The sequence below is a fragment of the Physeter macrocephalus genome, chromosome 20 (genome assembly GCF_002837175.3).
Source record: "Physeter macrocephalus isolate SW-GA chromosome 20, ASM283717v5, whole genome shotgun sequence".
NCBI classification, from domain to species: Eukaryota; Metazoa; Chordata; class Mammalia; order Artiodactyla; family Physeteridae; genus Physeter; species Physeter macrocephalus.
Window position 1 is genome coordinate 98,480,406 of NC_041233.1, and position 26,707 is coordinate 98,507,112.

Below are 26,707 nucleotides of genomic sequence, written 5' to 3' on the forward strand. Positions count from 1 at the left end.
TGTAGCATTCCCATAAGGTATGTATTTGACGTTTACTATCCACAGTTCACAGATGAAAAAAATGAGGCTCAGAGAGGCTAGGTAACTTCCCCAGGGTCACACAGTGGATACGTGGCAGAGCCAGCTTTCCGACTTTGTCAGAGTGCTCATGTTCTTTTCATCTTTCTCCTTCTCTCTCTCTTAGAAATTTAGTAATCTCTGTAGCTCTAGCATTGCAGAAAATCTAGGGATGCACTGAACAATGAACTAGGTATATAGAAGACTGGTGTCACTTACGGTTGAACAAGGAATATGTGTCATTGCTTGTGCCTCAGGAGTCTTTTAAATAGATTTGTGGGGTGTACAGAGGAAGTTTGCTATTGGATTATATGGATTGTCCTTAATGTACAAAGGGCTGTGTTGCAAAAATTCTTTAACTCTGAAGGAGACGACACAACCTAAGTAGGGTCTGCACAAAGCCAGTCAGCTTTTGCTGAGCTCTGGTTATAGTAAAGGGCAGAGGAAAGAAGAGGGGCTGAAAACAAGGAACAAAAGTCATTTTAGGAAAAGAAGTCCATTTAATGAGCTCTAGGGAACACTCAGCCTGCTGCCATACTAACTCATGAATTTACAGTGGATTGCTGGTAAGCAAGACAAGAAAACAGGCAACAAACAAAACAAACAAAAATCAAGAGATTGTTTCTTACTGAACTCTTCTCAAATGAGATCAAGGAATTATGGTGAAATGCCACAGCTGTAAATCATTTCTGCTCCTGGAGGGGTTAGAAAGGGCTTATAATATTTACCCTTTTTTTTCAGACAGAATTTAGGTCTGAGCAAAACCTTTTGTGTCCTCCAACCTCAAAGTTTACTGGGGATGGAAGTCCAAATTTGCTGTGACACACCATAAAAAGAATCTCATGAGCAGAGGGTCAAACTAATTTTGTAATATATGAATTATGCCCAGTGTTATTTTAAATAGTTTTTTTTTTATTTTATTTTTTTTTTTTTTGCGGTACGCGGGCCTCTCACTGCTGTGGCCTCTCCCATTGCGGAGCACAGGCTCCGGACGCGCAGGCACAGCGGCCATGGCTCACGGGCCCAGCCGCTCCGCGGCATGTGGGATCTTCCCGGACCGGGGCACGAACCCGCGTCCTCTGCATCGGCAGGTGGACTCTCAACCATTGCGCCACCAGGGAGGCCCTCAACTTTCTTATGGTACCAACTTTCCCCCTAATCTCATACTTTTCTTTCTGCATGAGACTATTTGTGCCTCCACAGCTCTGCCTTTCCTCTCCCCTGTACAACTCTTCTGTCAATACCATGTTTTTTTCATTTGTCTGTGCTGATCACATTTACATTTTCTTATGCAATCACAGCAAAAGTGTCCTGTGTTTTATCTACAGGTTGACACTAAGGGTTGAAAACCAAGGAGTTATATTAACTATTTCAAGTTTTGCTCAGTCCTGGGGACGGGAGTATAGTAGGACTGTATTTTCTTCTCTCTGTATGTCTCTCAAGAATTAGAAGGTGGCTTGGGGAAGATTTGAGAATTTCAGACTCACAGATGTAGGCATTTCTTGTCCTAAATATTTTCTTTTTAGAGATCTAGAAACAGCCCTCGACTGTTATGAGACTGCCCAGGCCCTCCCTGAGCCAGTCACTGCCGTGAACCAGGGGTGATGTGATGTAGTGAGGCTGCCTGACCAGCAGTTCATACTTTACCTGAGACAGAGCTGGGCGTGGTCCTCTCAGCAGTCCCAGGACAGGAAATTTCTCTAATTCTTGAGAGACATAGGCAGGGAAAATACCCTGCTTATTACTAACCAGAGTTTTAGCCTGAAGTGCCATACAAAATTTTTAATCTTACGAGATACATGAGGCCCTTGGTGAGATCTCACTTATGGCCTAGACCAGTATGTGGCTCAATATAGAATAAGGACTGACTGTCTCAAAATTACCTGGAGTGCTGGTTGAAATCCAGATCGTTTTCAGATGCCCCTCCCAGGTAGGAAAACCGAGGCTCAGAGAATCCCACAGGTGCTAAGTGTTAGAGCCATAATACAGATCTCCTGGATTTGTCCAAGGCTGAGGGGCTGGGAGAGACATAAACACCAAACAAAACAAAACCACTCTTGAAAAGTTGCCTCTCTGAAGTAAACAGGACTTTTGTCTTAAATTCACGCTAAGTTGGAGGTCCGAAACTTTCTTAGAAGGTTTTCAGGTTTTCAGAAGATGGAGGACAAATGCAATTTTATGTCTACAGATATGGGGATTGGTTGGGGTTGGGGGGGGACATTGAGAGAAAGGGTTCAAAACACGAGCTCCATCAATTTCTAGTTTGCTACAGGACTAGCCCAGACTGTTGTATAGAAACTTGGAAACACTGACTGTGGTGAAATATCTAAGCTAGCCACATGGACAGTCAACTCAGAAATACTTTTCTGTTTCCCTTGAAACACGATTTTATTGATTTCACCAAATAAATATCTCAAAGTTATGACAGAAAGTTGAGTAAGTTATACACCTGGAATTGCATTTATTAACAAGCACAACTGTAGTGCTTAGACTATAACAAGTACTATTCTAAGTGCTTAGCAAATATTAACTCAGTCCTCATAATTGCAACTCTATAGGTAGGTATTATTCGTAATATTCACCTTTTTTGGGGGGAAACAGGCCCAGAGAGGTTGAATAGCTTGTCTAATGTCACACTGTAAGTAGGTGGCAAAAACCCAGGATTAAAACCAGACCGTCTAGACTTTCATCACTTTGCTGTGTCACCTTATTATAAGTTGTGTTTAGGGAAGGGACTAAGTTGACAAGACTCTGAACTAAAAGAAGAAGGGAGAAATGAGAAAATGAGTGATCCTAGAAACTAGAGAGGATTTAGGCTCAGAAATTTCTGGTGATGAGACCTGGAAGAACAAGAACTTGGTTGGAATATTAACTTGGGGTAGTATCTGAATCCATTGAGAAATGGTTTTGTTTTTTTATAAAATTTAGAAAGGCCAGTTGGATGAAGATTAATGAAAAAAAAAGTAGAAAGGAAAATAATTAGGTGCCTTAAGTGAGACATAACCTCTTCCCTCTAAGTACTAGGGGTGGAGGTCCTGTGGGCAAGGATGGAACTCTCTCTACCAGGTTTGTTAGCCAGGATGAACAAAGAGAAACATGGCAACCATTGTGCTGGTTTTGATGATCCCTCAAAACCAAGGCTTCAGTTTCCAAGAACGACCTACGGTAGCATACCTACCGAGTGTCAGACATGCCACTAAGTGTGTTTCCAGTTTCTCCAACATTTTAATTGGAGAAAGAGTTCCTATGAGGTACACATTAGTTCCCTATGGCTGCTGTGACAAATTACTACAAATGGTGCTTGCTTCAAACAAAACACACTTATTTTCTTATGGTTCTGGAAGACAGGTCCAAAACCAGTTTCCCTGGGCTGAAACCAGGAGTTGACAGGGCCATCCATCCTCCGTCTAGAGGCTCTAAGGGAGAATCTGTTTCCTTGCCAGCATCCCTTGACTTCTGGCCCCATTACTCCAACCCCCACTTCACCATCACATTCTCTTTGGAGTAACAGCTCCCTCTGCCTCTCTCTCACGAGAACACCAGGGGTTACAGCTGGGCCCGTCCAGGAGAATCCCCCCACCCCAAGACCCTGACTTTCGTCCCATTTGCAAAGTCCCTTCTGCCGTTTAAGGTGACATTCACAGGTTCTGGGGATTAGAATGTGGACATTTGGGGGCAACGGTATTATTCAGTCTACTATAAGGTAGATACTATTATCTTTCTCAGATGGAGGAAATGAAGTTTAGAGAAGTAATTTGTCTCAGGTCTATAATTTCCAGAGTAGAAAGTTAAATTCTGGCAGTGAGACTTTAGGACACACTCTAAACAACTTTAATCTGTGTCCTTAACTACTGCATAATCCTTGGTTAAGAGTCACACTTAGGTATCAAGACCCAGTTGAATACAACACTATGTACTGTCTCCTCTTTCACTTTGTTTGCCTGGTGTATTTATGAATCTTGCCCGGAGCAGAAGAGTTCAGAAAATTGTTATGCAGGTTTACTAAGAGAAAGCATTTACTGTTTGATGTACACTGAGTAATGGAAGGTTTTTTTAAAATAGAATATGCCACCAAGTAGTGTTATCACCATTATACATATTTAAACAACCAGACAACAACAACGAGAAGCTACAGAGGCAAAGGTGTCAGGGACATGTCTAAAGGCAGCCTGCCAGAAAAAGGGCTGGAACCAGATGCCAGATGCCCAGGCCTGAATTCATCCTATCCAGTCCTGATGAAGCACCTGTTCAGAGGGCTTGTGGCTCATCACCCAACACCTGAGTCTTTCTATCCCAGCTTCAAGACGGAAATTAGCAGAGGGATCACATATATTGTACTAATCACTAATTCGTAATCTGCTATCCCCATCCTTTGTGGGACAGAACTGGGCACTTCTAAAATCCTTTTCTGCTTGAGAAAGGGCAGAGCAGCCTTTGCTCCTCTGGCTGTGACCTGCCGTGCTTTGCGAAGGTGATTTGGCAAGTGCAGCTGCAAACCCATCTCCAATATCACACATCTATGGAAAATTCCAGTCAGGTTTTAGACCCAGTCACAGTACATTTTTCTGCGGATCAGTAATGATTTGCTGAGGATCAGTAATGCTCTCCGTATGCTGGCTGACAAGGACATGGTCTCTGCGCTTACTACACTCCATCTGTCAGCTCCGCTCTGACACAGTTGTCCGTGGGATTCCTTAGGAATATTGGAGGTATTGAGGCACAATTTCAGGAGCTGCTCTTTCCTGTATCCTCTCATTTCTTAATCAACATTTCCCAGTTGAGACTATAAATAATTCAACTTGGGTGGGTTTTCAGAGGCATTCTTCCCTACTCTACTCCGTTTGAATCTCTGTGCTCTTTTAAGTTTCACATACGTGGCATCACATATTTCCCATCATCGCTATTTTCAGCAGTCAGGGCTACAAAGGTAATTGGCAAGTTCATTAGCCTTTCCATTTCTTTCCCTCTTGGTTGTTTAAGAATGATTTGCTAGGGCTTCCCTGGTGGCGCAGTGGTTGAGAGTCCGCCTGCCGATGCAGGGGACGCGGGTTCGTGCCCCGGTCCGGGAAGATCCCACATGCCGCGGAGCGGCTGGGCCCGTGAGCCGTGGCCGCTGAGCCTGCGCGTCCGGAGCCTGCGCTCCGCAACGGGAGAGGCCACAAACAGTGAGAGGCCCGCGTACCGAAAAAAAAAAAGAGTGATTTGCTAAAGACTGATGTTTTGCAAAGCTCAGTGGTACAGAGACAATATTGGAATTCTGCCCTGGAGAAATAGACATTCTGTTCATTGTTCTCCTTCTCTTATAGAACAGAAAAGAGACTCATCTTTCACACAGTTACTCAAGGTTTCTCTACTTGCATTGCCAAGGATCTGGATAAGACTGGTAGTACTCCACATTTTCTGTTGGAAGGTACTTTGCATTCCATAAAATTAAATCCACACCATATGAGAACTTTAGTCTAACCTCTCATCTATTGATTCATGAGGTTTGACTCACTGAGATTTCCCCTCCTCATACTGTTGTGAAGAAAAGAATTCTTGGCCAAATCCATGGTCAAATGTTTATATTATGTTTCCTAGTTTGTCAGTTATCTTTATGTTTGGATTGCCTTTTGCCGTGCAGAATTCTTTAATTTTTATGAAGTCAAATCAACTCTTTTTCTTTATGATATCTCAGTTTCATGTTCTGCTTAGGGACAGACTTCCTCATAACAAGAATATGATTTCTTATCCTATTTTACATTCTTCTAGGTATTTGTTTCTTGCAATGGAATATTACCAAATGTATGCTACACATGCAGTCCTCGCTCTGAACAGTTTGCCCATGCGTGAATTTCAGTTACCATGATTTAGTGAAATAATCCCAGGACCACAACAAAACAATCAAATTTCAGTTACTGCCATATTAACTGTGAGAAAGGGCATGGAGTACAAACTTCACAGCTAGTTCTTAAGTCCACAGACCACCCGAGATATAACAGATGTGTATCATGATCAGTGAACAGTCAGGTCCCTTCTTTCAAAGTCTGTAGGTGCTTGGTCACTGTGCATGTTATTCAGTTCACGTATAGAGGGCAAGATCCATGTATCGCTTAGAATTGAACCGTTTAATCTTCAAGTATTTTGGAATTTTCCAGCTTTGTTTTTGTTATTGATTTCCAGTTTGACCTCACTGTGGTCTGAGAACAGACTTTACATGATTTCTGATGTTTTAAATTTGTTAAAGTGTGTTTTATGGCCCAGAATGTGGTCTGTCTTGGTGTATACTTCATGTGAGGTTGAGACGATGTGTATTCTGCTGTCGTTGGATGAAGTAGTCTGTAGATGTTTATTATATCCATTTGGTTGATGGTGTTGTTGAATTCAGCTATGTCTGTACTGATTTTCTGCCTGACGGATTTGTCCATTTATGATAGAGGGGTGTAGAAATCTCCAACTATGATAGTGGATTTCTCTCTCTCTCCTTGCAGTTCTATCAGTTTTTGTCTCACGAATTTTGATGCTTTGTTGTTAGGCACATAAGCGTTAAGAATTGTTATGTCTTCTTGGAGAACTGACCCCTTTTTCATCATGGAATGCCCCTCTTTGTGCCTGATAATTTTCTTCGCTCTTAACTCTGCTTTGTCTGAAATTGATACAGCTTCTTAAACTTTTAATTAGTGTTAGCATGATGTATCTTTCCCCAACCCTTTACTTTTAAGCTATATGTGCCTTCATATTTAAAGTAGATTTCTTATATTTGGATCTTGTTTATCGATCCTCTGTGACAATCTCTGTCTTTTAATTGGTGTATTTATACCATTGGTGTTTAAAATGATTACTGATATCATTGGATTAATATCTACCATATTTGTTACTGTTTCATATTTATTGCCATTGTTCTTTGTTCCTTTTTTATATTCCACTCTTTTTCTGCCATTTCTGGTTTTAATCAAGCATTTTATATGATTCACTTTTCTCTTCCTTGAAAACCCAGACACGATGGACTGGTGAAATTCACTGCAGTGCATAGTCCTTTAGCGATGTGGCGTTACAGAAGCATTGCATAGTCTTATGATGAGGTCGCAGTCTGGTAATGAGCATGTTCTCCTCAGCTATGAATGTCACAAGTGCCTCTCAGTATTTTCCCTCACCTTAGGTGAAACACAGTGGCTGGATATTTCCCTTCCCCCAGGTCAGTTAGGCTCTGACAAAACCCCATAGGTTAGGCCTCTGGTAAAACAGTTTCTCCTGAGGGCAGGCCTTATGAAGAATAGCAGAATGCTCTGGTGTATTTCAAAATTGCTCCTTTCACCCTCCCCCTGCCAGAATTCCAAGGGGACATGCCTTTGACCTTCACCTGGTAGTCACAACCTGGTAGAGCTCAGGAGACAAAACTCGCAAAAGGATAGGGGTTTCCCTGGAGTTTTTACCCCACAGACTTTTCCACACAAGCCTCCAGCAATCCGTCAAATACAGTTCAGGTTTTCCTACCTCACTATTGGTTTCCACAGAGATTTCTGCTCTTGGGTTTCTGTTCCGGTAAGTTGTTATTCTCTGTATCTGCTATTCTGCCTCTCCAATTTTGGGCACGGTGATTTTTCCTGTGACCTCACTTCTCTAATGAATCTAAGAAGAACTGTTGATTTTTCAGTTTGTTCAAATATTTACCTGTTAGGACAGAGTGGCAACTTCCAAGCTCCTTCCACGCTGGACTCAAAACTAGAAGTCTCATAAGTTTTTTACAATGGAATAAAACATGTTAATTCTCAATATTTCTAATGTTTTAGGTTGCACTGTATTAACTAAATATAAGGTTTACTAAACTTTTAAGTCTATCTATAACTTTATAACCAACAAGAAAGTTTCTAGTGCTTTTGTCAGAGATTTTAAGGTCATAGAACAATAATATTTTCCCAGTTGATCATTAAGATCAACTTTGCACAGTTCAGCTTGTATGATCAGTTTTGTAGTTCCACAGTGAGGACAGCCTGTATTTTATTTACCCTATATTTTACTTCTCATGTATACATGGGTTCCTATTCTGGTTTAATAATATACTGATGTACTGTTATAGCTTATCAGATTTTTTTAAACTACTGAAATTTGGAGTGTGTTTTGATATTGGTTAAGCACATTTCTTTCCTCATTCCAACTTTACCCTACTGTAAAATATCTGCTTTATGGTGATAAATCCCTCTTGATCATAATGACTTTTTAAAAATATGTTGCTGGAATCTATTTGCTAATATTAGTTAGAACTTAAGATCTTAAAAGAAATGTGCTTCTAGTTACTTTCTGGGTAAATTTTCCATATCTGATTTTTGTATTAGGACTCTTCTAGCTTTTTTAATACACTGGAAAATAACTGATGTCTTTCTAAGGTGTATATCTTTGATTATATTTTCTAATTTCATAAAGCTACTTGTATTCTCTGCTCAAAACATGAGTAAATATTGGCTGCATATAAGTTATCAATAATCAGCCATTTTGTCCAGATTTTCAAATGTGTTGATATAAAGCTAGCATAGTATTTTGTAATTAAAAAAACAAATTCTGTTTTATAGCTAGTCCCATCTCTATCATATTTGTCAAATATTGCTTATTTTACTGGTCTTTCTTTTGGTTTTGTCAAGTTTACTGCTTTTCTTCTCTATTTTTTTTTTTTTCGGTATGTGGGCCTCTCACTGTTGTGGCCTCTCCCGTTGCGGAGCACAGGCTCCAGATGCGCAGGCTCAGCGGCCATGGCTCACGGGCCCAGCCGCTCCGTGGTATGTGGGATCCTCCCGGACCGGGGCACGAACCCGTGTCCCCTGCATCGGCAGGCGGACTCTCAACCGCTGCGCCACCAGGGAAGCCCCTCTTCTCTATTTTTGACTTTTCTCTTGAGTTTGTCCTTCCACTCTTTTGGATTTACCTTGTTCTTTCTCTTGAGTTTGTCCTTCCACTCTTTTGGATTTACCTTGTTCTTTTTCTACGTCTACTGTCCAATTCCTGTAGCTTCAAGAGCCATTTTCAACAACTCAGCCAGCTCTGCGCACTGTGTCATGGCCACTTCATCATATGCCATTAAAACTGAATCTCCTACACTGGGTGAAGGCTCAGCAGCCTTATCTTGCTTTCACGATTGTTCTGTGGCCTTGGATCCTTCTCCTTCTCCGAAATTAGCACTATCATCAGGGAAAATTCTAGTGGGCCGCATGCTGCTTATAAGGCTTGCCTTTCCTCCAGTTTCATAATAAAAGAAAAAACATTTCCACCCTTTTTTTGATGTTGATTGAAAATTTAGCAACACTTCTCTGCACTGTATTCAAATCCCGAAATATAAGCAAGTCTTCAGGCTCACGGAAATGTCATAATTTTAAACTGTATGACCTTGAACAATGACCTTTCCAAATACTCCATGGTCCCCCTTTCTTCCTAGGTGTTCAGAGTTTTTCATTCCTACAACATCTTTTACACATGGTCAATTTGTGTCATAAGCTCTTCCTCCCTCCCACTTCTGAGTATATATCCAAAGGAAACGTCATCATTATTTGAAGAGATATCTGTACTCCCATGGTCATTGTAGCATTATTGTACATTATTGTAGCATTATTCACAAGAGCCAAGGTATGGAACCAACCTAAGTGTCCATAGTAGAGTAATGGATAAAGGAAATATGGCACACACACACACACACACACACACACACACACACACACACACACACACTAGAATATTATTCAACCTTTAAAAAGAAGAAAATCCTATCATTTAAGACAACATGGATAAAACTGGAGGACTCTATGCTAAGTGAAATAAGACAAAGAATGCATGATGTCACTTATATGTGGACTCTAAAAAAATAACCAAATAAATAAACTCTTCCTTCCCTGGACATTTTCCTCAGCAGACTTTAGCAGCCTCTACTATGCGTCTCATCTTTTTTTCATTGTTTGTACCACATCACAACCCCAGGGAACCTATGTATTTACTGATGTGTATCTAGATTATAGTGTACCGTTGTTCTTTTTCTTCGTAATTCATTCCTTCCACTTCTGGCATCAGAACCTCATTTTTCCTTTGGAGAGGTCCTTGTGATTCAGGTAGGCTGTGTGTCTCCTCGGCAGTGATGCTCTGACCGAAGCACAAAGCCCGTGTAATGCTACAACGTTCTGAAACAGTACTGGTGGCCATAATGTCTTGGCACTTGCAGTCCATAGCAGAATGCACAGGTGAAGGATGTATGGCAAGATAAAGGCTAGAGCCACAGTGAGGAGGAAAATAGGAGGGCGATGGCTCCCACATCTGTGAGCTGGGATGGGGTTCGGGGGCATGGCTGCAGCGAGGCTGAGAGCTGACACCAAAATACAGGGCAACAGGAAGCTTGCTTAGGTGGAATTGTTAAAAGCATCACTGCTAAGAGGAATGGGGCCATTTATTATTTTTGAAAGTCAAATGTTTGTAGATTGGCAACTGTCTATACTTTTTGTTTCAAATGGCTTTATTAGACTAATAACCTCTGATACAAATGGGCTTCAATTAAAGAGCCTGGATATAATTTGGTGTAATAGCTCAAGAAATAAGGAGATTTTTCCTCCCATAAAAGCCAGGGTAAACTTTCTCGTAAGTGGTAGAGGTTATTATGGTACTTACTCATTTTTTCTGTTCATTTAATCAAAAGTGGTGCAATTTCCACTTGATGGAGATTAGATGGTGCTCTTTTGAGCTCATATTGTGAGTTAGTCACTAGAGTACTTTGTGCTTCAAGACTGAAAGAAGCCATTGTCCTTGTGTCTTCTTGCCCTTAGCCTGTCTTCTCTGGGAAGTTCTGGGGGATAGTGTTGGATGAATTGAAGCTTATGTCTCACCTCTAAGTGACGATACTCTTCAGCTTACAATAGGCAGAGAGTAATTCCCTGAGATGGAAGAGGAAGCCAAGCTTACAGGTCTCTAGTTGGTTAGAGATGGAAGGGAGTATGTTTACCTGGACTTACCCTGCCATAGGTGTCAGCTCTTACACGCCTATCCCTCAGCAGCAGACATTGGTGTGTTTCCATATTATTGCTATGCCCTGAAAGTTTATAACCATCAACTATGTTTAACTACTTTGATCTATTAATTTAATAGCCATTGGTAGGTAGTGTCACCTGCCAATTATTATTCGGTATTAGATAGTATCTACTATTATTACTATTAGAACTTTCTATATGATTGAGTATAGCTTCAGTTTGAGTTTCATCTAACAGAATATACTTTTTGTTTTACAAATATCACAGTGAGACACACATGAGATAATCATAAATAAAAGCTGAAAAAAGAATCTCAGCAAAAAAGATGCATGCTTATGTGACATTTCTGCCTTCTAGGGCTTTGATCTGAGATTCCCTAATTTTTCAGTTTGGAAGTCATGGGATATGGTAAATGAAATTTGTCCTTCCCAAATCTGTCAAGCATTTCATTTTGGTGGGGAGGGTGGTCATGCTGTAACACCAGTTGGTGTTTCTTGGTGATAGTTTGGGGTTTTAGTTAACTATAGGGTTTGTTTCTAATTGAGATATAGTTGAGATGTAATTGGTGTACAGTAAAATGCACAGTTTGAAAGTATACAATTTGGTAAGTTTTGAGCTGTGTACATACCCACAAAGCCATCACCACAATCAAGAAAATGAACAAATCCCCCTCCCTCGGGAGTTTCCTCTGGGTTACTCCGATCCCTTCCTGTCTGCCACCTCCACCCCAGACAACCACTGATCTGCTTTCCGTTACTATAGATTAGTTTCCATTTTCTAGAATTCTATATAATGGGATCATACAGTATGCACTCTCTTTTGGTCTGGCTTCGTTTCCTCAGCATAGTTATTTCTGGATTCATCTGTGTTGTGTATACCCATGGTTCATTCCCTTTTATTGCTGGTCCGTATTCCATTGTATGGATATACCACAGTTTATCATCTGCTCACCTTTTAATGGACATTTGGGTTGCTCCTGGATTTTGGCTACTTCAGATGAAACTGCTATGGACATTTATATATAGATCTTTGATTGGATTTATGCTTTCTCTTCTCTTGGGTAAAAGTTTAATAAGAGTGACAAGCTGGATCACATGGCAGGTGTATGTTTCCACTTTTCAAGAAATGCCACCAGCAGTGTTGAGAGTTCCAGTCCCTCCAGTCCTCTCTAACGCTGGGTGTGGTCAGCCTTTTTTGTTTAGACACCCTAATAGATGTGAAGGGTATCTCGTTCTGGTTTTGGTTGCATTTCCCTAATGAGTAATGATGTTGAGCATCTTTTCATGTGCTTATTTATCATTGGCACACCTTGTTTGGAGAAATGTCTGTTCAAACTTTTGCTGCCCCCTTTTTATTGGGTTTTTTTTTTTCTTACTGAGTTTTTAGAGTTCTTTATATATTCTGTATACAAGCCCTTTTATCAGATACATGCTTTGCAAATCTTTCCTCCTAGTCTGTGTCTTTTCATTCTTTGTCTTTGGAGGAACATAAGTTTTTAACTTTGATGATGGGCTTATCATTTAGAAAGAAACTATTTTATTCACAATATCAAAAGTACTTTAAGACTTATAAAAACACTTCCACTTTCAGCTAAGACAGAGTAACAGAGACTGTATTTACTCTTGCACCTGGGAAAAAACTCCAGCAAAGTATATAAAATAATGATTTTCAAGAGCCTGAGCATCAGGTGACAAGGACAATATCCCGAGATACGGGAAACAAATGAGGTGAGTCCCATAATTGGCCCAGCATAGTGCCTTGAGAGTGTCCAGGCTGCAGTGCAGAGAGGGCAGAGCTGAGACAGACCCTCTGAATAAGGAGCCCAGGGTGACTAGAGTTTGCAGGACACTGGACTGGAGAGAAGAGACCTCCAGAGGGTTCCCTGGAGAACCCAGCAGGGTGCTGATCAGTGCATGTGTGTGAGCAAACTATCTGAGACTGGGGAAAGGGGGTGTTAAGCTCTCATTTCAGCTCCTCCTACCTACCCCCAGAGCACTAAGTAACTTGTGGCATCTCTGTTCCCTATTCCCCACCCCCACTCTCTAAATAACCCATTTCCAACGATAGTTCAGAAGAGGGCATTTTTAGCTACACTTAACAGGTCTTCCTAGAGTCTCTGAGTCTTGTAATTCTCAGAATTTAGAAAACCTTTCAAGATGTTGGCATTAGAATTTTCCCAAATGGGTCTTGAGTTTGGCATGACTTTTAGTTTGTAAAAGATGCGAGAACCAGGTAGGACGGAAAAGCAGAGTGAGTTCCAGAGCGGAGCACTCCTGGGTTGTGCCAGGCCTGGCGTGTGGAGGAAGCAATGATACGCCGAGAAGTCTGACACCTGCCCAGCTGGGCCTTCGCGTGCCCTTGGGAAGAAGAGGGTGTAGACTGTGGCCCTGACGGCCTGACTGTGCGCCACACCAGTGTCAGATTTGGAACCACAGACCTGAGGGAGCTTGAGAAGCCGCCTTGTATATGCCGTCCACTTATGGACTCATCAAATGATCGAGTCTTCTTCACCATCTATCTCAGGCCTGCTATGGGCCGGGCACTGTTCTGGACGCTTGGATCCAACAGTAAGCAAGAGAAAACCCCACACTCGTGACTCTTACATTCTCGTAGAGGAGACACACCATCAACCAATATATGTCAGGTGGACAGAAGTACCATAAGAAAAATAAAGCAGGTGATGGGGATGTGGGTGACCAGGAGGTTGGGGGGTGCTATTTATACAGGGTGGTCAGGGAGTTCTTTTTGAGGTGGTGACATCTGAGCAGAGACTTGAATGAAGCTTGTATGGGGAGGGGGGATGGGGGCCTAAGTGGTGAAAACGGGGTCCTGAGGTGGGAGTGTGCTTTACAAGGAGGCCAGTGGGGCTAGCGCAGGATGAGGAAGGAGTGAGGGGCAGGAGAATGGAGCAGATGACACCGGACCCTGCAGATGTGTGAGTGACAAAGGAGGTGGCAGAGGATCTGAGCAGATGAGAAACATGGTCTGACGTGCCCTGGGAGGGAATCCCTCTGGCTTCCGTGGGGAATAGACTGTGGGGCTAGGAGACCGCCACACATCCGGGTTGATGGTGGCATGGACCAGGAAGCTGAGGAAGCGGCCAGATGCCGATGGGTTTGAAGCTGGAGCAGCGAGACGTGCCGATGTATTCAGTGTGTGGTGTGAGAGAAGAAGGGCGGAAAGAATGACCCCATGTGTTTTGTCCAAAGTAACTGAAGGACAGAGTGGACACTCACAGACACGGGAAGCCTGGGAAAGGAGCAGCCTGGTGGGGCCTGAGGCCAGTGGAATCAGCAGTTTGATTTGGGGCACATCGGTATCCAAGTGACAGTGTTTAATAGGTAGTGAGATCTCAGCTGATATTCAGGCCAGAAGTCAGGACTGGAGGTGACCTGAGACCACGGCCAGGGGAGTAGACTGAGCTACCCCAGGAAATGGTTCTTTCCCCTGATGAAGCCAGTCCTGTTCGGGGGTCCCATACTTTCTAACGGGTGTCAACACTTTTCATGATTACATTTTCTTTGCACTGAGGCTTCGTTTGAAAGCCAGCTGCACCTGCCGGCAGGAAGGTTACCTGAAAAATAAGAAAAAATAGACTTAAATAATTAAGTAAGAATTCTTTCTTGTTCACAGTTACAACTTTGAAGAGGCTGGAGAGTCTAAGGAGGGCTCGGTTTCCATTGGTCGTGCAATGTAACACTTTTCAGGACGCCAGGGATGCTTTTTGTTTAAAATGGCCTCTAGTCCAGGCTGGATCTTCTGGGAAAGAAACTTGGGTGGGGGGAGTAGATAAAGAAAAGCTGGTGTTGGAAGAGGGTCCTGGCTGGAACAGGTCCCAGTAGTGTTTGTTTAGGCAAGTGGGAGATATTATTCATGTGCAAAATAAGGCGGCTGAACCATCTCAAGCTTTCTTCCAGCCTCAAGGCTCTGTGGGTCTGACCCTAAGTCTGTGGGGTCTCTCAGCAACCCCGCACCCAGAGGAATTCATTTCTCCTGCCCCCTCCCTTCCTCCAAGAAAAACCGATTTGCAGGAATTCTTATCCTCCTTCTGAGACCTGAAGCCAAGATACGGTTTCTGATCATTCTTCAGGACTTCAGGTGGCTCCCTTAGTCCTTCAGAACCAGGTCGACTTTGACAAGGCTGCCTGGCCAGTGTTCCAAATTTCAGTTCAGGTCCTAAAAGTTCCTCCCGTTTTTCAGTTGAAAGGAGAACTCAGGTTGGAGGGAGACAGTTTTAGTCTGAAGGCTTTTATGAAACGGTCTGCATTCACTCACTCCTCTGAGCCTGGAGCTGTTTCCAGTAAGAAGGAGGTGACAGACTCTCCAAATATAGAGTCACCTTTTGAAAGCACTCCAGCCCAGCAGCATGGGGGCTTTTGATGATCCTGACTTGCGTCTTGAGAAGAGGGCAGGCCAGAGCTGGGTTTGGGCTCTGTTCCTCCTCCCCCCTCCTCCCCCCCACCTCCCCTTAGCGTACTTTGATCTGCGAAGCATGTCTAATCCTCAGCCAAGTCTGCTAGAACTTTATCCAGAGCCGGAAAAGGGGAAATATTTTTCCTTTCTTGGGTGGATTTGTATTTATATAAACCCTTAGCAACGCTGATGGAGCCAAGTGGCCAGCACACGCGTCTGAGGAGCGGGGAGCTGGAATGACTGAGTGGTGGGAACAGGCAGGGCAGCGTGTCCCTCTGTCCCTGGTCAGCTTTGACACGGGTCAGACCTACTAAAGGTCGGGAGAGGGTGGTATAAGTCCTCATGTGCATTTTGCTGAAGGATGTGCTTGTTCGTAAGGCTGTTTATACAACAGCTCGAGCTGAGCCAGCAACTGATCAGTTAACTCCAGATCGTAACTCCAGTGAGATACCTGTATGTATATGAATGATTAGGTCACTTTATTTCTTTTGTCGTCACTAAGAATATAGGGTTGTGGAAGGCCTTAGCTGTCCTCTGAAACTTTACCCTCAGAAGCTTGACCTTTTCACAGTGTGTCCTGTTACTGATTTTATTTGCATGAATTTGTCTACACCTTTTTGGTCAAGCCCTTGCCATTTCTCATGGGTAGTGAGTTTTTACTCTTTTTTTTATTGAGGTAACATTGATTTATAACATTATATGTTTCAGGTGTACGACATTATATTTCTACACCTGTACACCCTACAGTGTGCTCACCACCAAAAATTCAGTTTCTATCCATCACCGTCTATTGCCTCCTTTTTACCCTCCCCCATCCCTTCCCCTCTGGGAATCACTGTTCTGTTCTTTGCATCTACCTGTTTGGTTTGTTCATTTAGTTATTGTTTATTAGTTTTTTATATTCCACATATGAGTGACATCAGACAGTATTTGTCTTTCTCCATCTGACTTATTTCAGGGTGATGAATTATTTAATTATTTTTAATTTTTTTATTCTTTTGGCCGCGCTGCACAGCATGTGGGAGCTTAGTTCCCCTGACCAGGGATTGAATCCGTGCCCCTTGCATCGGAGGCACTGCGTCCTAACCACTGGACCACCAGGGAAGTCCAGGGTGGTGAATTTCTAAAGCCTGCTTACCATCGATATGAAGGCTTTCTTGTCCTAAAACCACCTTGTTGAAGTGGTACCTCATTGTTCTACATTTCTAGGATACAGCATGGTTCGCTTTCAGATATTCTCGAGAAATCTTGTACAGAATCTAAAGACAGGCTCTCTTCTTCTTGCGATATTGCGATTTGTATATTATCTGGGCTAGTCTGGGACTGATAAAGGTGCTGACAACAGCCAGTGTATAGAACGTCGATATAAAGCAATCTATTATTTTGCTATTTTTTTGCTCTTTTAGAACCAAAAGCAAACCCAGTGTAGGCACCCCAGATTCTGGCAACTTCCCTGGAGTAATTCTGCTACATATTAATAAGCACCACCGGAGCCACATTTACCTGCTGTCTCGGGATGTTTATCCTGGTCTCCAGGAATGTTTATTTTGTGTCTCTTGGGGTCTCATACTTCAGCAGGGAATCTTCCCAAAGTTTCTCCCTGGCATCTCATCCCAGTTCTGTGATGGACACTTGGGGAAGGAAACTCCTTGGGGACCCTGGGACTCTTTCAGCAGGTGGAGAGAATCCAGGCAGAAAAGCAGCCTGGAGGAGGAGGAGGAGGAGAAGATGGGGACTCTTGTTCCACCGCAGGTGATGGAAATAGGGGGGCTGTAGAAGGGGAATTTCAAAGCGCTGAGTTATGAGGAAGTGGTGCGGAAGAATGGTACAGAGGGTTGCATGTGGTCAGATAAAAACACAAAAAAGAAAAAAAAGACATTAGGAAAAGGAAGTGTAAGCTTGTAATGTGAGGGAAGAAGATTTACAGAGAAATTTTGTCAGCAGTTTTTTCCCCCCGCTCGGTTGAACTTTTGCCAAGTGCGTGATCTGAGGTCCCAGCTCTTTTGATCCAGAAGAGACCTGTGTGGTGATCCATCCAGGAGGGGCCCTGGACCAAAGGCCACTCTTCTTAGTTTCGCATACCTGAGATGTTTAGTCACCTCCTGTTCCTCAAACAAACAAACAAAAAGCTTTATGTAATTAAAAGCAAACATTGCTATGAGGACAGTCATATTCTGTCAGGAATTGTGTTAAACAAGGAAAAGCTAGGCTTGTCTGCTCCAGATGGGGCACCTGCCATACAAGGAATAATTTCAAAGTGTCCATCATTTGTGCCCGGCTTGCGGGGAGGCTTGGCTTCCACTGAATTACTCATCAGGAAAGTCTGAGCGCTTCACAGGTTAGCCTCATGGAATGAGTCAGAGAAGAAATCAAGAGTGTGGCCTTTGTCTTTTCTTCTGCCTGTGAGTCACCACTGTCACCACCTTGGAGGATGTTGGGAAGACTCTGAAGTGTTGAAATTTCGTTTGTTCAGTGCAGCCTAATGGCAAGCCATGAAGACTCACTGAAGACAGGTACTTAGTTATACCCTTAGTTCAACGTCTTCTCTAAGAACCCCAACTGGCCTGCTTCTGTTTTGCTTATAGGTTGTCCTCTCTTAATGATAAGGCTTTACAAATTGTCCCCAAAGCTTCAAGGCACAGAAGGGCATTTCTGAGTGATTTTTTTTTTAAAAAACAAAGTCCCAGCATTTAGAATCAAAACTGGACTTGAGAATTCAACAAATCTGGGAGACAAATGCCTTTACACTGTTAAATTGCCTGGAACTCAGTGGATTCCTACACTTTGAAGAACTGCAGGGCTATATGGTGAAAGTGAAAACACAGTTCTGGAAGACAGTCACAATGTCTGATGGTGTAAGTTTTTGCAGCTACCTTTGCACTTCATAACTTAGCATGTATCCGATTATTAAGAGGCCCTATCAATTTGACTTCTTTCCAAGAGGAACAAATTAAGCCAAAAGCAAACTGCTCACAGGGAGAACACAGCATCCCTGCAGTTTGGGGGACCCCTCTCAAGAGTCCCAGAGCTCCCTAAGAGTATAGGGTGAGGCCCAAGTGCTGGATGGTATCTGTGGGCACCCCAGCTGACTTCCCTGTGGCCCAGCAAGAAGATGCCTGAGAATCTAGGGGTACCCCAGCCAATTTCCTGGCGAGTTCAGCAGTATCCCCCAGGGTGCATCCCCAGAGAGTTTCGATGGTGGCCTCGCTGGCTTCCTCACTGATTCAGCAGCAACCGGAGGGGTAGCTTTTCAGGAGCTCTAGTTGGTGCCCATCTAGCCTCAGTTCAACAGCATGATCCCCACCTTCCCCCCAAAGACAGCTTCCTGGGGAATTTTGTCAGCACCCAGGGTACAGTTCCCTGCTGGCTTTAGCCAGCTGACTGTGGACTAGTCTGGCCTCGCCAGCCCAGCAGGCTTTTCCCCCACTCAGAGGCTGTACCATACCCCATCCAACCAACGAGGTCTGAATCTCAGCTTTGCCCAGGGCTCTCCCATGCCCAAGATCTTCTTCCTGGGCACTTCTCCCTCAGGCTTGGAGTTGCCCTTTAGAGTCTTCTTTCCTCTTGGTAGTAAATTCACTGTAATACATTAATAATTATTTATATTAAAGCTTACTCTGTGGTTCTGTGTCCTGAGTAGACCCTGACTGATCCACACAGCCAGTAAATCTTAGCCAGGATTGCAACTAAGGCTATCCGATTCCAGAACCAAACTACTCTGTATTGTTTCTCTATGACCAGCAGTTTCATATACATTGATTGTTGTGATTAAAGTGCTTTACACTAATTTTTTGTTTTTTAAATTTTTATTGGAGTATAGTTGATTTACAATGTTGTGTTAGTTTCAGGTGTACAGCAAAGTGAATCAGTAATACATATACCCACTTTTTTAGATTCTTTTCCCATAAGGGTCATTACAAAGTATTGAGTAGAGCTCCCTGTGCTATACAGTAGGTCCTTGTTAGTTATCTATTTTATATATAATAGTGTGTATACGACAATCCCAGTCTCCCAGTTTATCCCTCCCCTGCCCCTTCCACCTGGTAACCGTAAGTTTGTTTTCTACATCTGTGGCTCTATTTCTGTTCTGTACCATTTTTTTAGATTACACATATAAATGATCATATGATATGTGTCTTTCTCTGTCTGACTTGCTTCCCTCAGTATGACAGTCTCTAGGTCCATCCATGTTGCTGCAAATGTCATCATTCTTTGTTGTGGCTGAGTGATATTCCATTGTATATATGTACCATATCTTCTTATCCACTCCTCTGTCAATGGACATTTAGGTTGCTTTCATGTCTTGGCTGTTGTAAATAGTGCTGCAGTGAACATTGGGGTGCATGTATCTTTTCGAATTAAGTCTTTTAAGGAACCTTCATACTGTTCTCCATAATGGTTGTACCAATTTACATTCCCACCAACAGTGTAGGAGGGTTCCCTTTTCTCCACACCCTGTCCAGCTTTTATTGTTTGTAGACATCTTGATGATGGCCATTCTGACTGGTGTGAGGTGAAACCTCATTGTAGTTTTGCATTTCTCTAATAATTAGTGCTGTTGAGCATCTTTTCATGTGCTTTTTGGCCATCTGTGTATGTCTTCTTTGGAGAAATGTTTATTTAGATCATCCACCCATTTTTTGATTTTTTTTCTTTTCTTTTCTTTTTTTTTTTTTTTTGGTATTGAGCTGCATGAGCTGTTTATATCTTGGAGATTAATCCCTTGTCAGTCACATCATTTGCAAATGTTTTTTCCCATTCTATGCACTGTCTTTTTGTTTTGTTTATGGTTTCCTTTGCTGTGCAAAAGCTTTTAAGTTTCATTATGTCCCATTTGTTTATTTTTGTTTGTATTTTCATTACTGTAGGAGGTGGGTCAAAAATGATCTTGCTGCAATTTATGTCGGAGAGTGTTCTGCCTATGTTTTCCTCTAAGAGTTTTATAGTATCCGGCCTTACATTTAGGTCTTTAATCCATTTTGAGTTTATTTTTGCATATGGTGTTAGTGTTCTAGTTTCATTCTTTTACATGTAGTTGTCCTGTTCTCCCAGCACCACTTACTGAAGAGACTGTCTTTTCTCCATTGTATATTCTTGCCTCCTTTGTCATAGATTAGTTGACCATAGGTGTGTGGGTTTATTTCCAGCTCCATTTTTCTTTCTCAAGATTGCTTTGGCTATTCAGGGTCTTTTGTGTTTCCATAAAAATTGTAAAATTTTTGGTTCTAGTTTCTGTAAAAAAATGGCATTGGTAATTTGCTAAGTATTGCATAGACCGACTTTTGATAAAAATCTGTTTTCAATAGCAAGCACATGTTATTTCACCATTGTTTTTTTTAATGGAAATGTCTACCATACAGATGGCTTTCTTACCACATAACCCACTCTGGAAAAGACGTGGAAACCCCTGTTTATCTTTTCAAAAGAGCAGTTCATCACCTTAGCCTCCAGGGCCTTTGCGTTGTGCTCCTTTCTCTCTTTTTTTTACATTTTAAAAATAATTTATTTTTATTATTTATTTATTTTTGGCTGCGTTGGGTCTTCGTTGCTGCACACGGGCTTTTTCTAGTTGCAGTGAGTGGGGGCTACTCTGTTGCGGTGCGCGGGCTTCTCATTGTGGTGGCTTCTCGTTGTGGAGCACAGGCTCTAGGCACGCGGGTTTCAGTAGTTATGGCACGTGGGCTCAGTAGCTGTGGCACATGGGCTTAGTTGCTCCGTGGCATGTGGGATCTTCCTGGACCAAGATTCGAACCCATGTCCCCTGCATTGGAAGGCAGATTCTTAACCACTGGACTACCAGGGAAGTCCCTCCTTTCTCTTTTTTATCTTCTAGGCCTTGTGATCTTTCATTCATTCAATTACTCACTCCTCCATCTACCCACCTGTTCATTGTACTAATTCAGACACGGAGACTTAGAGCTGGAGAAAACTCAGAGAGAAACAGTGTGGTTTTCGGGTGTGGGATACCCAGCTCCAAGTACAAGTGGCAAGTACAACATAATTCACAGCTTCGTGGAGATTTGTCTCTAGCTGTGGTTCCCACTTCTGCCTCCCATTCTTTCCTCAGCCCTCTTCAGTCACACACCCGTCCCAACCTTTCTGCTTCTATCAAAGCCTCCGGTCACCTCCAAACCCAGTGGTCCCATCTCCATTGTAACTTTGCTTGTCCACTCAGCAGAGTTAGGCACAGCTGGTCACTCCCTTTTCTTGAAGGAGTTTGGTTCCCTTTGTGAAGCCACGTTCTTCTTGTTCTCCTTCTGCCTCCTTGGCAGTTCCTGGCTGGCCTCTCTCCTTTTCAGCCTCTAAACTTGCAGCACCCCAGGCTCTGTCTCTGTTTCCTTTTTCTTCTTTATCTACTCAATTTCCTGGGTGAGGTCATTCACTTTTGTGCCTTTCCAGATCATGTGTTTGCTGATTCCTCCCAAATCTCTACCTCCAGCCTTAACCTTTTCCTGCAAATCCAGAACTGAATGTGTAATTCCACAATTAATATCTATCACCCTGTTGTCTAACAGTCAAATCTAACTTGGCCAAAACAGAACTCCTAATTTCTCCCCTTCCCACTAACCATCTTCTCACTTAGTCTTGCAAGTAGTACCACCAGCTGCTGTCTTCCCATACCAAAGATTTGGAATTATCCTTGGTTCGTCTCTGCATCTTACCTCCACATCCAATTCATTGGCAAGTCCTGCTGACCATCTATGAAACATAACGTCAGTCTCTCCATCTCCCTGGGTGCCTCTCCAGACCAGGCCTCCACCACCTCTCACCTGGGCTCCTCTGTGAGCCTTCTTATGGTTTCCTTGCCTTCATTTTGCCATCCCACACAGCAGCCAGAGGGATCTTCTTAGATCAGATGTCATTACTCCATTTAAAACCTTCCACATGGCTCCCCACCACTTAGAATCAAAACCAAACATTTTCCCCTGGCCTGCAAAGTCCATGATCTGGGCCTCACTGCCTTGCTTCTTCGTCTTGTCCCGTTTCCCCTTCACCCCATGATCTAGATTCTTCTCTGGGCAGCCAAGCATCTTCCTACTTTCATGACTTTGCATTAGCGGTTTCCTCTGCCTGGAATGTTCTTCCCATCGCTTGCTTCTCCTTGTCGTTCAGATTTCAGCATAAACGTCACCTCCTTAGAGAGGCATCCTGGGCAACCCAGTCACTCCCTATCTCATTAGCCTGTTTAATAATCTGTGTAACAAGTTTTTAATAAGCTATGCAGTTTGTTCCTTACTGATCTTCCTTCTAGACTATAAGTGCCACGAAATCAGGGGTCTTCGTGTACCTTATTCGCTGCTCTTCTCTCAGAGTCTGTGGTGCTGTCTCACATTAGTTGGTGGTTGTTATGTACCTTTGAATGAATGAGTGAACTCGGTGGCAGAACCAGGCCTAGGACTTAAGATTTTCCTCTTCTGTTTCACATCTAATTTATACCAGGATGTCTTTTGCCAGTAAAGTTGTCCTAGCTCCAAGTTATTGATATCTCCTGTTTACTTAAAGGTTATGGAAAAATTTCCAAAAACAATTCCAAAGCCAAATTACCTTTAATCCATTTTGATTTTAAATTTACTTTTAAACTTCACCTTTCATTTCAATATGATGGAAAATACCACATTCAATGACATTTTATGACCTATATCCTTTGGTTTTTAAACTTAAAATTGTTTCCATTTATTCCAAGTGACTATTATAAAATGGCACTTGAAGACACTTTTATAAGTTGGGAAGATCACACTTCCATAGTTGTGCATAATTTTTACCTCTGTGAAAATGATGTCGGCCAGAGATGGGCCCAGTCCTGGTCTCGGAGATGGAAGGACCAGGTCTGTTTGTGCTCTTGACACAGGCTCGCTGTGCTACTTCCTGCACATCAGTTTCTCTTCAAAAAAAAAAAGTCATAATTCATAGTCCCAAAATGGATTTTTTTAAAAAAACAAGAGTACCAAAAAGTACAACCTAGTCTATTTTTTTTTCCTTTGGAACAGCAGCCAAGGGGGAGCTGCCCAACCTTGGTCCTGAGGGAGGTGCTGTGCTGTGATGAGGCTCAGCCATGGGGACCGTCCCCTAAAACGGCATGAGGCGGCCAGGTCTGCACATGGTGGTTTTGTGGGAACCAGTAGGTACTGAGCGATCATCTCTTCTGCTCCCTTTTCTCACACTCTTAAGTGTGCACAGTGGTGCATTTTTCTTATTTTTATTCAAGTGTACTTGATTTACAGTATTATGTTCGTTTCAGGTGTACAGAACAGTGATTCATTTTTGCAGATTATACTCCATTATACGTTATTATGAGATAATGGCTATAATTCCCTGGGCTATACGGCATATCCTTGTTGCTTATCTATTTTATGTGTAGTACTTTGTATCTGTTAATCCCCTACTCCTAAATTGTCCCTTTTCCCCTTTGGTAACCACTAGTTTGTTTTCTGTGAGTCCGTTTCTGTTCTGCTGTATACATTTATGTGTATTATTTTTTAGATTCCACATATAAGTGGTATCATACAGTATTTGTTTTTCTCTCTCTGACTTATTTCACTAGGCATAATATTCTCTAGGTCCATCCATGTTGCTGCAAATGGTAATATTCCATTGTATGTATATACCACATCTTCGTTATCCATTTGTCTGTTGATGGACACTTGGGTTCTTCCATATCTTGGCCATTGTGAATAGTGCTGCTATGAACACTGGGGTGCATGTATCTTTTCAAATTAGTGTTTTCATTTTTTCCCAGATACATACCCAGGAGTGGAATTGCTGGATCATATGGTAGTTCTATTCTTAATTTTCTGAGGAACCTCCATACTGTTTTCCATAGTGGCTGCACTAACTTACATTCACAGTGTTTACCTCTCCTTTGTATATACTTTCTGGCCTTTGTTTTGTTTTAAGACAAGATGTCCTTTTATCGCTCTCTGGCGTTCGTCTTCATATAAAAAGGACCGTGGAGTTCTCCCATCTTTGCTCCCTTTGATAACTCGGTGGGCTTGCAAAGTGGGAGCCTTCCTGCTCATCAGTTTCTGAGGATGCTGCCTTTGCCCTGAGGGGATGTGGGAAACATGCGTTTGTGTATCATTGCATCTCATCCAGAGTCACACTTAAAAGACAGCAGTGGACTTTGAGGGGTGCAGGAGTGAGCTTCAGAATATTCAAGCTGAAAGAGGCCTTGAAGAAATCTAGATAATTCCTTATTTAATAGAATCTATATAATTGCTTGTTTTAATTTCCAGATCACTTTTGCTGTTTTGAGGGATGTTCATAACTCAGATCTTTACCCTGGATCAGGAAGTGGGTTTTATTTGTACTGAAAAGACATGTTTTAGGCTTTTAATATTGTGGTTTGGGTCGTCAGAGTGATACATTTTTAGTATTTTGCATAATATGCCCAATATTTGTGAATTCTAATGATTAGCAGAAAAAGACGAGCTCATTTCACTTATCTCCTGTAGTTTAAAAATAAATCATAATAAAACTTGGTGTTCTGTTCTTCCACGGGGGAAAAACAGCTAATAAGCGTTCACTAGCATTTTAATGCCAGAAATCTTGAGACAGAGTGATTAAGTAAGAATAGCTTTTCATACCTTTTATAGGCGCAGGGAGACTGTGTAGTGGCCTAATACAGCCTCAGTAGATGCAGTGGTCTGTTCATCCAGCCAGGTTTCTGCTACTTCAGGAAGACTGTGTAAAAACCACACATGAATAGAGAATATCCAGCAGAGGAGAAAGCATCAGCATTTAAAGCTGGCATCTCCCTTCAGTGTGAAGCATACTTGGCCTTTTTTTTTTTTTTTAATTGACTCAAGCCTAAAAATAAACAAATAACCTCAGGACCATTTAATCTTGAATGACCCATTTCACTCCAAATCCAGTTGTGTTCCTTATCAGTTTATGTTTCTAATGAGAACATACTTTCAAATTTACTTTCTACAAAGAAATATCGGTCTCATAATTTTTAATGACTACAGAGAATTCTGTCTTCTGAGTTGTGTCATAGTTTTTTTTTAATCATTTCCCCTTTGTTGAATATTTGAGAGGGTTACTAAGTTTTCACTGTTTTATGAATAGTGTTGCTATGAGCAATCATTGTATAATTTTTGTAAGAAAGGCCCACTTCCTTGACGCGAGTTCCTAAAAATGGAAATATACCAGGTCACATGAATATTTCTCCTTCCTCTATTGGTAACATTTTCTGTAACTATAACATTTTTTTTGCAGCTGCCACCAACTTTGGGATTTATCTTTTTTATTAGCTTTTGCTAGTGATGACAGATGTGTAATAAATCTAAATTCCCCACACTTCCAGGTCTTTTCCAGTCCTGGAAATCAGTATTAGTCTGTCCTTCTCATTCGTTCTCTAGCATCTCATAACTTCCTAGGGGGCATCCACTGCACAGCACCATAGTTCTTTTTTTGTGCGCTCGACTTTCTCCAGTGCCAAAGCCCTCCACATCACAGGCCTTGCTTTAGACTCCTGTATCCCTGCAGCTCCTCACACGGTAAATATCTCCCTAATTAGGTGCTCAACCAATAGCCTGTGCTTTAGTTTGAAAATCAAGTTTGTGTTACGGAAATCGGAGCCAATTAGCTTCTATTTTAGTAGCCAACACGTTAGGAACCACTATTTGTGTTACTGATAAGATAGTGGGTTTTTTTGTTTTTTTTGTTTTTTTTGAGAGGAAAAATCGGTTTCTCTTACTTTCTTAATTTAGCAACTGGGCACGTTTCCGAAATCCTCAGAATCTGGCCCCAAGCAGTAGCTTGTCGGAGTGCATGCATGTCCTGGAGCTTGTGAACTGTTCTGTTTCTTGCTCATCTGCACAGCACCAAGTGAATTTTTCGTATGCATGAAATTTCTCAGTGCCTTCGACTTTCCTGCTGTTTCAGTGGCTGGCAGTGCTGCTAGGGGTAGGACCCACACAAAACCAGTTCCCTGGACCTGTGTGATTCTGGGCATTCTGATCTGGCTATCAATAGAAATTGACAGCCAATGCTTAATAGTCAACGGCGAATTATTTCCGGTTCTCTGGCAAAACCTACACTATTCCCAGCAAGGAAGCCGGCGGTGCAGGAACGCAGCCTGGGGTCAGGGCCTGACATCTACATTTGTTATCCTGGGCCCCCAGGCACTTGCAGGAAGGAGGAGCAGAGGCCTGTGTGAAACTCCCAGCAAGAGAGGGTTCTTGGGGGAAGCTGGAGATTCCCAGTCTGGGTTCAGGCCTTGTGGGTAATCTTGGGACAGAAAGTAGAAACTGAAAGTATCA

At 42.4% G+C, this 26,707-nt stretch overlaps 1 protein-coding gene across 5 annotated transcripts in view; it reads left to right on the plus strand.

Moving 5' to 3' along the window:
- The window catches only part of MFHAS1 (multifunctional ROCO family signaling regulator 1), a 122,545-nt gene that overhangs the window by 74,100 nt on the left and 21,738 nt on the right, over window positions 1-26,707 (plus strand). The window lies entirely within an intron of this gene.